Source organism: Euphorbia lathyris, chromosome 8, assembly GCF_963576675.1.
Source record: "Euphorbia lathyris chromosome 8, ddEupLath1.1, whole genome shotgun sequence".
NCBI classification, from domain to species: domain Eukaryota; kingdom Viridiplantae; phylum Streptophyta; class Magnoliopsida; order Malpighiales; family Euphorbiaceae; genus Euphorbia; species Euphorbia lathyris.
The window spans coordinates 20,752,856-20,765,061 of NC_088917.1; the positions used below are offsets into that span (position 1 = coordinate 20,752,856).

Consider the following 12,206-nt stretch of genomic DNA (forward strand, 5'->3'; position numbering starts at 1 on the left):
TATACTCAGCTTCTATTGTAAAAGGTTTCGTGCTCTACCTTTAAAGAGCTCAGTAGAGAATTCAAAAAGCTCGGAACGCATTTCGGGGACTGGACGTAGACGGAGAGGCTGAACCAGGATATGTCTGCTGAGTAACATCTTTCTAACCTTTAAACTCCTTTATACATTGCTTGCTATAAAACTGACTAAGTAACGAACTCACGCTGAGTTGAGTGCACTAAGAAGCTGAGTTCAGGAATAGACTGTAAGTGCTATCTCTTGACTCAAGAAAAGAAACAGACTTAGTCACAAGTTGACTAAGCTTGTGTCTTAAAACTACTTAGCGTCGCTGTGTAAACCTTTTCTTAAGAAAAGAAGTCAGCCTTAACGGACAAAATTTTAAATAGTTCCTATCCCCCCCCTTGGAACTAACCTTGTCACGTTATAAGGGACCAACAAGAATCAGGGAAGCTTTGTGCCTGGTAGACAAATGATGGATAATGTGGTGATTGCCCAATAGATGGTCCACTCTATGAAGAGTAAAAAGGGGAAGAGAAGTATTGTGGCTCTTAAGTTAGATCTAGAGAAAGCCTACGATCGCATTAACTGGAGTTTCCTGATGGAGAGTCTGGAGAGAGCAAGAATCCTGGACAATTGGAGAAGTTTAATAAAGGTTTGTATCTCTTCTCCGGTTTTTCAAGTTTTGATTAATGAGGATATGTCGGAGGATTTCTCTCCTGGCCGGGGTATCCGTCAAGGGGATCCTATGAGCCCTTTCCTTTTTGTTATTGTTATAGAAAGGTTGTCTCACCTGATCCAAGATACTGTTGATAATGGGAAATTCCACCCGATGGCCATCAATAAGTTCTGTCCCCAGGTTACTCACTTGTTCTTTGCAGACAATGTGCTAATCTTTCTAGAAGGTAATGAGGAGCAGTTAAGTATCATTATGGATATTATTGAGTGTTTCTGCTCGGCCTCTGGTCAAAAGCTCAATGTCCAGAAGTCCAGGATGATGTGCTATAAGAATATGAATCAGAGAGCCTGCAAAAGGTTGAGTGATCTGTCCGGAATTCCTCTTACTTGCTCTCTTGGTAAGTATCTAGGTATTCCCCTCCATAGTGAGAGAGTGTCGAAAGTGTCCTTTAAAGATACTTTGGATAAAGCTAATATGAAGTGTGCCACTTGGAAAGCTAGGACTCTCTCCCTCGCTGGTCGGCTTACGTTAATCCAATCTGTTAATTGTGCGACTCCCAATCACATTATGCAGGCTTGTCATCTTCCTGAGCCAGTTCTAAAGGATCTTGATAAAATTAATCGTAGATTCTTGTGGGGAGAAGCTGAGGAGGGGAGGAAGGTCCACCTCGTTCCTTGGAATGAGGTTTGTCAACCTAAGGACATGGGAGGTCTAGGCATTAGGAAAGCTAGTGATAATAATAAAGTCTTATTAATGAAGCTTCTATGGCGAATGTGGCAGCTTCCTTCAGCTCTTTGGGTTCAACTTTTATGCGGGAAGTATTGGAAGGATAAGGTGTTTGGGGGTCCTAAGGATAAAGTGGTTAATTGTTATTTTCTTTGGAAAGGCATCAGTGCGGTTTTTGCTGAGTTTTGTACAGGGATTGGGTGGAATGTGGGAAATGGTAGATCCATCACCTTCTGGAATGATATATGGATTGGGAATAAGCCTTTATTGGAAGTTTGTGTTTCGTTGCCTCCTTTGGATATTCAGAACTGGAGGATTGCAGATGTGGTGGATTCTGAGGGTGAGTGGATTTGGTCAAAATTTGAGTCCTACCTCAGTATGGATTTGCTCCTTAGAATTAGAGGGGTTCAGATTAGTAGTAAAATTGATGACAAGGATAGTTACTATTGGTCTCTGACGAATAATGGGGCTTATTCTTGTAAATCAGCTTATCAGAAGCGCTATCAGGATTTGGATTCCTCGTCCCCTGGGGTGTGGAAGACGATTTGGGCTTTAAAAGTGTCGTACCGTATTAGAAGTTTTTTGTGGCTAGGGGTTAAAAATAGGTTACTTACTAATTCAGATAGGAAAAGGAGGCATCTGGTGGAGTCTGGTGCTTGTGGCAGATGCAGAGGCAATGAAGAGACTTTGTGCCATGCTCTCAGGGACTGTGAGAGAAGTAAAGAGGTTTGGAAGAGAGTTCTCCCTATGAATGTTCTTCCTTCTTTTTTAGCCCACTCTGAGAATGATTGGTTTGTGGATGGGGTTAATGGTAAGCTTATGGCTGAGTTAAATTAGGGTGTTCTTTTATTCGCGGTGGTTTGCCATCAGATTTGGAGGTGGAGAAATGAGGAGGTTTTTGGAGGAGAGAAGGTGATTTTGCCGAATGTCTTAGAGTTCTTTTCCAAAAAAATAGCACCCTGGTTGATAGCTTTGTTGAGGACCCCTTGGCTAGGGTTGGTCAGAGAAAGGAGATCCATCTTTTAGGCTAGAGTAGGCCGAGAGAAGGTGTGTTTAAGCTTAACACTGATGGTTCTTGTCTGAGGGACGGGAGAATTGCTGCTGGAGGGGTTCTGAGAGATGATGATGGCAGGTGGGTTTCTGGTTTCTCTCAGAATTTGGGTATTGGTTCATCCTTTTCCGCAGAGCTTTGGGGGTTATTTTCTGCTCTGAAGCTTGCTAAAAATCTGGGGATCAAGAAGCTTCTTGTTGAGTCAGATAACCTTGAGGCGGTTAATATGATCTCTAATAACAATGCTATTTGCCTAAATAGCCAGAACTTAATCAAAGGCATTAGAAGGCTTGGAGACTCCTTTGAGTCTATTAGTTTTGCTCATATTTATAGGGAGCAAAATCATGTTGCGGACCGTCTTGCGGTGGAAGGTCATTCAAGAATGTTGGAGCTTTCTGTTTTTGCTTCTTCTCTAGTCTTCATCTCTTCTTTGATCTTGGAGGATGTGGTGGGGGTCAGTTTTCCTAGGCTGATCCCGGGTTGAGCGGCCTTTTGTTTGTTTTTCTTTTTCTTTCCTACCAAAAAAATAAAAATAAAGAGAAATTATAGTGATAAAAAAATAAAGAGAAATTATAAATTTTGTTTGTTTTTTAAATTTTAATCTAAAAAAAAGAAAAAAAAGAAATTTGAAAAGATATAGATGGTAGACCATGTAATTAAATATTAAAAAAAGAACAGAATTGGTAGACGCACAAATATAAAAAAATTTGTAAATTTTATCAAATCCCACATCACTTGTGAGAAACAAAGCACAAAAGCAGTATGCTATAAATAGGTTCGGTGTACTATTTCAATTTAAGAATTTTTTTATAATTTTTTTACAAAAACCAGGGTGAAATCGGTTCACCGGGTTGATCCCGGTTCGCCGGTTTCACCCGGTTCACATGGGGTCACTAGTAGTGACCCCAAAACACAGTAACCGGACCGGATATCTGGCCGATTCGCGGTTGAACTGGTTCAACCGGCCGGTCCGGTCCGGTTTTTTAAACCATGCTTTTTTTCCTTCTTTTTAACGTAATTTCAATTTTTTTTTTTTTTTTTTAGGAAATAATAGAAAACAAATAGAACATTAATACTAACTATGTGAATTCATGAAACTTTCGGTTGATCGGAACCTAATTTCCAATTTGACAAAAATCAAGAAAATAAAAATAATCAAAGAAAACGACGGATAGATTAAATCTGAAAAGTTAGAGCTCGACTTTGATACCAAACTGATTTGTTAGCTTTTTTGAGGATCAAATCTAGTTATCAGGTTTTCGAGGCTTCGTTCCTCGTAGGTTCACATCAGTTGTTGATTAAAAAAATATAACATAAAACCTTATAATAAAGTGGAATTAAAATGATGTACGTAATAATCGTAATTATAAAAAAATATATAAGGATAAAAAGTGTTAAAATAAGTAGAGTAAGTACGGAAAAAGTTGTATTTAGGTATGTAACGAAGCAAGTCTTTATATTGAAAATATATATCTTATTTATCGAATAAAATAAGTCACATCAAAACACAATAAGAGAGCGAGGCTACTCCTTATCTCTACGTTTTCTTGAATAATTGATGTCGACATCGCCCCCTACGTTTTCTATTACTTTATTTATTTTAGAATTTCTTTTATATTTTCTAGAGTAATTAGAATAATTATTTCTCTATTTATTTTATATAAATATTCTATAGATATTATATATATATTTTGAATTTTTATAATAAAAAATATTAAATAGTAATAGAGAATATTAAAGATAATGTTCATATATATATATATGATTAGAATATGATTATAAATTAATAAAAATATATATAATATGAGTAGAATATAATAATTCATAAAAATATTATATAGAAATCTTAATGATTTTAATTTATCTTTCGAATAATTACTATTAAGCTGACTATTATTAATAATTAATATAAAAATTAATAAAATATAAAAATTAATTAATAAGAGAAGAATTAATACAAAATAAGAGAAACAATAAATATTAATATTAATTTAATATTTTAATATTAATAAAAAATAATTAATACAGAAATAGAAATTTAACAAAATATTATTTAATATAAAACTTAGTTTGATTTTAAGAGAATTTTTTTATTTAATTATTTAATATAAAATTTAGTTCCATTTTAAAACCAAAGCGTAATGCTTCTTTCATATTAGGATTTCTGCGAATAAGGAATAAGATGAGAGCAAATACCAATCCATACACTTGTTAGCTATACTTTTTTATTTGAAAGAGCCTAAATGATAAATGATGGATTACAACGGTTTTTCAACGTGATTTGGATTACGAAAAGGATATGGTTTATATCTTTGTTGTTGTTAGCGATATTTTCGGAATATGCTAATTTCAACCTTGTCACGTGTGGTTAGGGTGCGGGCGTACTAGAGAAATTATTTCTCAATTATGAAAGACGGTTAAGTTTATGAAATTGTGCGCCAAAAACATGAATTCTAATCGAAACGATTGGCGAAGGACGCAAGGATTGAAAAAGTCCCTCTTGGGTCTCTAGCACCGTTATAAAAACTTTGCTATATTAATTATTTTTATTCAAGCTAAGCGTATAAATTGAAGACGGGTAAAATAAAGAAATTAAAAGTGCAAAATTGACACGAGATTTGGTGAAAAAATTGGTATTTTATTGATTTGACCAAGGTTTGAATACATATGTTCAAAAAGCATGAAATTGAAAATGAATTACAATTGAAAAATTTATATACTAAACATATAGACAATCAACTGAATTGGAAAAAACAAATCAATACAAGGAATTGAAATGCAATTAAAATAAAATTAAAATTAAACGACAAACTCGGAGCCACAATAGCTATCTCGGCTGGACGTTGAACTTTGATGTCGGCTTGAAAATTCTCTAATGCACTACGTTCAGTTGGGCCCGTATGGAATACGATCTTGGCAATATAAAAAACGTGTGGTAGGCAAATGGGGCAGATTTAACCTTTGACTTTGGTGGGCTTGTTTGAGTGCTTAAGAACACGGAATTGGACAAGTAAATAGGCTAAATTTAACTTCGGGACGTCAGGAACAAACTTCTATAAAGGATCGAAGGCTAAAACAGACTCTAAATAGATGAAATCGAGTTTTGAAAACAACTGGAGGAATCTGGAAAATTCTGGGAACAGACTAGCTAAAAGAATTTGGGCTATAAAGATTGGCTTGTAACTATAGTTTTTGAGCACGAAATTGGGAAAATAAATATACTAGATTGAAACTCAAGACGTCAGGAACAACTTTGTTGAAGGGATCGAAAGCAAAAATAAAATTGAATGGACGAAATCGGGGTTTGAAAATACTTGGACGAATCTGGAAAAATTAACTTGCAAAATAATTATAGCTAAGGAATTGAGTGAACTAAAGGCTTAGGAATACTAAATTGAATTGAAAAACTTGAAAAGAGGCTTGAATTAAAGCTAAAGCACACTAAAAGAGCTAGAAAAAGGAAAAGAGAACTAAGAACTTGAAGAACAAAGAACAAAAACTAGGAATTAAGCATTGGAGCTTTGAGAGGGGGTTTGTGTATTGAATGAGTGTTATTTTGTTGAGTGTGGGATGATCTATTTATAGTTTTTTTAGAAGGGAATTTTGGGTAGTTAATTATCAACTAACCCTTATTTTTCTCTCTAACTTTGCCCACTAACTTCCTCAACCTCCACCAACCACTACCAACTTCCATGCCACATCACCCCACTACCTTGTGATTAGAGAGAATTCTAAGGCTTGGGCCTAGGTGTGGGGATGGGCTAGGCTTCGTAGATTAGCTCGTGGTTGTGTTCGGGTAAGTTTGGAGAAGTCGGATGGACCGAAACGGGCTCCGGGCAAGGACTGGTCTCTCGTTTGTCGTGCTGACTTTCAGCTCGCCGAGCTGAAGGTCAGTTTACATATATATTTATTTTTATCATTATTATTTTTCTAGAAAAAATAGAAACTATACCCTAAAAATAAACCTAAGCTTTCTATATACATAAAAATAAAATTTGTTTTATTTTTGGGCCAACAATTGCCCCCCTCTTTTGTGCATAAATGAATTAGCAAAAATAAAATTTATGCATAAAAGAAGTTTTTATTAAATATCTATTTTCCTTTTTTTTTCATCAAAATAATAGAGAAAGAATCCTGCAGGATTTTAGAATTTGAATCCCTTACAACTCTCTATCTTGATCAATCTGCAATTCTTCTTCCTCTTTTTTTTTTTTTTGTTTCTGCCATTTTCTTTTCTCAAAGCTCAACAAGTATTCAGAATCAAGCTCTCAATCTTTCAATTATGTGTATGCAAACTATCTTTTCTTCTCTATTTTCTTGCTTTGTTGATTTTTCTTTTGCTTTTGTGTTAATTTTACCGCATGCAGAATTATGTTTATTAAAAAACTGACAAATTGAATTGGAATTCAAATGTAAGAGTTTTAGAACTACCACATGTGGGTGAAATTTTGTTGCTGAAATTTTGTATATGTCTGTCACAGCTACCTGTTCATATTCTGACACCATCCGTGCTGATTCTCGCCTAGGCATAACTCTTGGCTTGCAAGAGGTAATTTTCACTGAATTTTGCAATTTTCTGATCATGTATTTGAAGGTAGCATCCATAGGCTTCAATTGATTGTGTCTATAATTCCATTTCAGGATAGTGTCTTTACTATTAGCCTTGTTGCTGTGAATAACTCCCCCTTGCCTCCTTATCTCATGAGTAGTGCTACTGAATTGGCTCTTCATAGGGAAACTTATCAGTTCCCTACAAATAAGAGAGGGCTGATATTCTCTCGTTGTTACACTGGATGGAATGACCTTGTAGATCGTTTAGAGCCGAGATATGCGGGTGTTTGGGACCGAGTTGGCATTAGGGATTTTTTTCGTTTGACTCGTTATGAAATTACTCCTTGTGTGACTGTGCTTGAAGGGGTGCTGAATTATTGGTCGCCGGTTTGTAACTCGTTGATTCTCCCGTTGGGCCCCATGTCTATCACTTTACGTGATGTAGTTGCCTTGACGGTGTTGCCTATTATTGGAGAGGAAGTCCCAAGTTGTGTCAAGACAAATGCATTCCCTGAAGTGAAGGCTATTTTATCTAAAGAGGCTGGGACATATGCCCAAATGATTAAGAAAAAATTAGACAAGAGAGAGCTGGATGATGAGGATCATGTGCATTTCTTGTGGATGATGCTTAGCAATTACATTTTTGAACCGTTGGGACTCAGGCCTACTGCAGAAATATTGATTATTGCTAAGGCTTTAGCTTCAAGACGCCGTTTAGCTCTTGGCACCATGTTATTGGCCTCAACATTCCACCGTCTAGCTCTTACTGTTGAGGACAGACCATTCATAAAACCTCGGGGTGGTTTGTGGTTGTTGCAGCTGTGGCTTTTCATCTACTTTCCTCATTTGGCCACTTCTTCATCAATGGGGACCTCGGGCCATCTTGGTATAGACCTTTGCTATAGTTCTTCGAGCCTGGCTGTTAGTGTGGTTGTGAGGTTTCTTCGTACTTTAGTGCCATCTACTCATAACAAAATGTTTCTTTTTTGGGAAAAAGATAGCTCGTGTCTACCTTCTTGGGCCCTCTCTTACTTGGCTGCTGCCCCCCCCATGAAGGTGCTGAATGGTGGATGACGGTATGTGCCACACGTCGGTTACACCACGTGGTGAATCGAACCAGAACCTCTCGATCATCAGACCCTGGTCTGACCTTATATGCACCTTGTCTTTGGGCACGTCAATTAGGCTTTTTCCAATCTATCCCGGGGCAACTCCCATTTCCTACCTCTTCTCAATGATGTGGGGCTAGTGATGAAGACATAGCCGCTGCGGTTCTAGATGCAGGATATGATCAACGACCACTTTTGCTTGGATCGTATCAACCTTCATTCGATGCTTGGTGGGAGACCATTTTTCAGCATTGTATCCCACCTGTTGGTAAGCTCTTTTGCTTTATTCATTTTATTTATTCAATTTTTATTTTTTTAGATTCAAGCGGTAGCTCAGAAAAGGACAATAATCTGACTCTCCTAATCCCTAATGTGCTTGATGCAAACGAAAAGGGCAAAGGAAAGGTAGTTATACTGGATGAGGAAGAGCTGGTGGCTACTGCTGCAGGGCCTTCCGTGAGACAAAGAGAGGAAGAGGACTCTGACGAAGACCTATATTTTGGTTTTGAGGATGAAACACTGGGTCAACTAGGGGCACGTTGGAACGTGAATTCTTCGATTGGAACCTTGTCCCTTGATGATGGCTCGACTGAGGTGGGTATGACTCCATTGCAACTTCCGGTACAAGCCCATCTTCCTTCTGCATCTTCTCTAAACCGAATGATTATTGCACCATTGTCTCAGTTTTGTATAATTTGTTAATATGTTATTTATGAACCATGCTTGAGATGCTTTAGTCAGATTGATTGATTGATTTGCTAAAATACGGCAGGAATCAGCTCTTGTGCGTCCTTTGTTGGTTCCTGTCGGTCTTAAGGCTGATAATCCTTTTGCCGGCTTGGATTTTTCATTTTTGAAAGGACCGTCTCCTGCTGCAACTGATTCATCCTTGCCTAGTGATGACTCATTGAGTGACGCTCATGCCAATCTTAGTAAGCTTGTCGCTTCTCCTCTTGACTCTTGGACTCCCACCCGCATTGAAAGAGCAATGATTGATTTTGACCTCATGATGGGTGCATGTGCTCATCCTTTCAAGACTGAGCCATTGAAATCCGCCAAGAACCATGTATTATTTTGTTATTAGTCCTATGTTACTGAGAAAAACGTGGCAGCGGGTCTTGCAGCTCGAGTTAGATCAAACATGGTTCTGAAGAAGCGGATAGGCAACGATTATCCAAAATTACAGCTGTAGAGGAGCGTCTTGTGGCATTAGAGAAGGAAGTGGCTGAAGCTCGAGCGTCTAAAAAAGAAATGGTTAGAGCCAGTTCCGGGTTTAGAGCTTGTTTTCCACGGATGGAGGAAGAGTTGGGCCGTGAGAAAGATCGATTGGCCAATCATTATGATGAGATGTTGGAATGGCACCGACAAAGTGAGCAACACAAGAAGGCTGCCTTAAAGCTTTGTGAATCTTGGGCGAAATACCCGAAGCCTGATTTCTGTTTATGTAATACCCAATATGTTGAATCTAAGTTTGGGTATGATTTAATTAAATTAAGATTTAATTTGGGGCTAAATTGCAAGTTATAATGAGTTTTGGGTAACAAAATTTATATTTTAATCAAGGAGGGACTAAGTAGTATTTTTGCTTATATTAAGGAAGAACTGTCTATACAAATCGCAGACATCTTCTTCTTCCTCTTTGAACTCAAACCCATTAACCTTCAATTTCTTCAAATCACCATAACTCCTTCAATTCTTAACCGTTTTCTGTGTTCCATATACCGAAACGAAGCTCTCATCATGTAGTTCAAGTTTAGGTAAGTTTTAGGAAGTGATTTTATGTGTTTCAAGAGCAGTCAAGGGAAGAAGATTCGTCACTTTGGCTTCCCCTCATCTTTCTTTATTTTCTGCTCTTCTTTTTGCGATTCTGTCCCCAAAAACGGACTCAGAAGGTCAGAAAACCTTTGGGTAGGTCGGTAATCGGGGCATGCAAAGGTGATTTTCTGTTGATCGGAGACTCGCCGGAAAACCGACAATCTTCTCCAATTTTCAACTTTTCCGATTAAATTAGAAGTTTTGAAGGTGTTTCTAGGTCAATGATAGTGTAAGGAGTAAGGTGGTGTAACCGGTTTCTTCATTTGTTAAACTCGAGTTTTCCGACCGGCGGATTCCGGTGAACGGCTCCGGTGAGGTACGCAATTTGACAGAAAATGTTCCTTTTATTTCAGAATACTCTAAATAATCTTTAAAGCAACTTTAATTCTTGGACCATCATCAAATTATGCATTGTTTGGTCCCTATAAATTACAGAAGTGAAATTGTTATTTAAAAGTTAATGAAATTGTGTTGTTAGGATAGGAGATTTATATTTAGAGTCTAAATTACATAAATTTTAGAATTATAGGTTGGGATTTTATTCGATGATGAATTAGTTTGATAATGTATAGTTAATTATAAAGTTATTGGTTGATTAATGTCCAACCGGGTTGATAAATTGTAGTCTATGGATTCCCGGTTTGGACTTTGGATATTCTTGAATATAGAAGTGTGTTTTATTGCAGGGTTGACCTAGTTATTATTAGGGGGAATGTCCGTATTACAGAGGAGATTCTGCCGAATTTTCGGTAGAATCTATGTAAAACACAATTAATTAATTCAAATATTATATTTGCTAAGCATAGATAAATTCTAAATATATTCTGTACCTTTTAGATACAAATCCGATAGGAGGAGGAGCTCCACCAGAGAGCTAGGATTGTCAACTAGGAGTCAACAGTGAGTTAATTATATGTTATGCATTTTTTTTAATTTAGCATTTACATTCATAATAAATTATTTCATGGTATTTCAAGTTAAGTATTATTTTCACTTATAAAAGTGTATTATTATTTATAATAGTTTATACGTAATTATTTGTGGATAAATACGTGTTATGGACATGCTTCCTGGTGAGCGGCATCAGGACCTTGTGCGCACGGACACTATCGAGTTATTAGATATTGATGATCTTGATTTTTTGAATGTTATGATATATGGATAAGCTCGGTTGAGGTATTCTCGGGCTATATGATATGTGAATTTGGATTTAAGTGAGGCTGGGAATGAAATCGGTTGAGTTATTCTCGATCCTCCAGCTATTGGGCGTGTGGTCGGTTGAGTTATTCTCGGTCCCCCAGTTATTGGATATAAGTGAAATTGTGATTATTTATGGATTATTAGACTGGGTATTGAGGTTTAGGGTCCAACACACGTATTAAACCACCTATCTATTTATTTGTAAAACAATTTTATGAAAAGCATATTTTGTGTTCACTTATATTGTATTTTATTATTATTATTATTATTATGTGTGACATAAATGTTAAGTTACTCATGCATTGCATATAATTAATTCACTACAGGAGGTTTGACTCCTTTAATTTTTCAGGTGACTAGAAGTCTGTTGCATCCCACAACCTTTCTCCGGGCAGCACATCTATCTTTTTATGTACGGACATTTAAGAATTATGTTAAAGTTTATGTTCTAGACCGCAGTACCAGTATGAGGATTATGTCGAGTCTTTCTTGAAGGATTTAAACTTAAATGAAGTAGAGACTATTAGTAAGGTTGATCATATATTATATTAAGGCTTGTTACGGGTTCCGGTAGGTTGAGCTTACCCGTTTCCTAGCGCCGGTCACGGTCCGTGAGATGGGTCGTGACAAAGTTGGTATCAGAGCCTAGGTTAGAGATTGTATGACCTAGGATGATAGAAAATCTGGATACTGCGAAAATAGGTTTCGAATTCGTCTTTGACAGTCTTCTTATAATTAAAATTCTGCGTACCGTAAGAGTCTGTTACTTTCTAATCCTTCATTATTTATTCTCAGAATGAGGCAATCCAGATCTTGAATAAATCAAATAGAACCAATCATTCAACCTGTAACTAAGGATCCCGATGATGAAATGTCTGTTCATCAAGAAAGTGGTGATCTGCCACCACCACCACCACCACTTCCTCAAAGGAGGCGAGGTAGACCTAGAAAGAAAATAAACCAAGGGGTTTAACAAGTGGAACCCCAAGTCAATCAAGTGGGTGGACAAGAAGGGCAAGCTTCGAGACAAGTTCCTCCACAATTCCTGACAGATTTTAACTTCAATCAATTTTTATCG

The 12,206-nt window shown here is 37.0% G+C and overlaps 1 long non-coding RNA gene across 1 annotated transcript; it reads left to right on the forward strand.

The window, feature by feature from the left end:
* Positions 1 to 9,763: 9,763 nt before the first annotated feature.
* Positions 9,764 to 11,519, forward strand: LOC136202178 (uncharacterized). The gene is made up of 3 exons (XR_010674342.1): positions 9,764 to 10,244; positions 10,766 to 10,828; positions 11,481 to 11,519. It is a non-coding gene; the product is annotated as an uncharacterized lncRNA (long non-coding RNA).
* Positions 11,520 to 12,206: the final 687 nt, after the last annotated feature.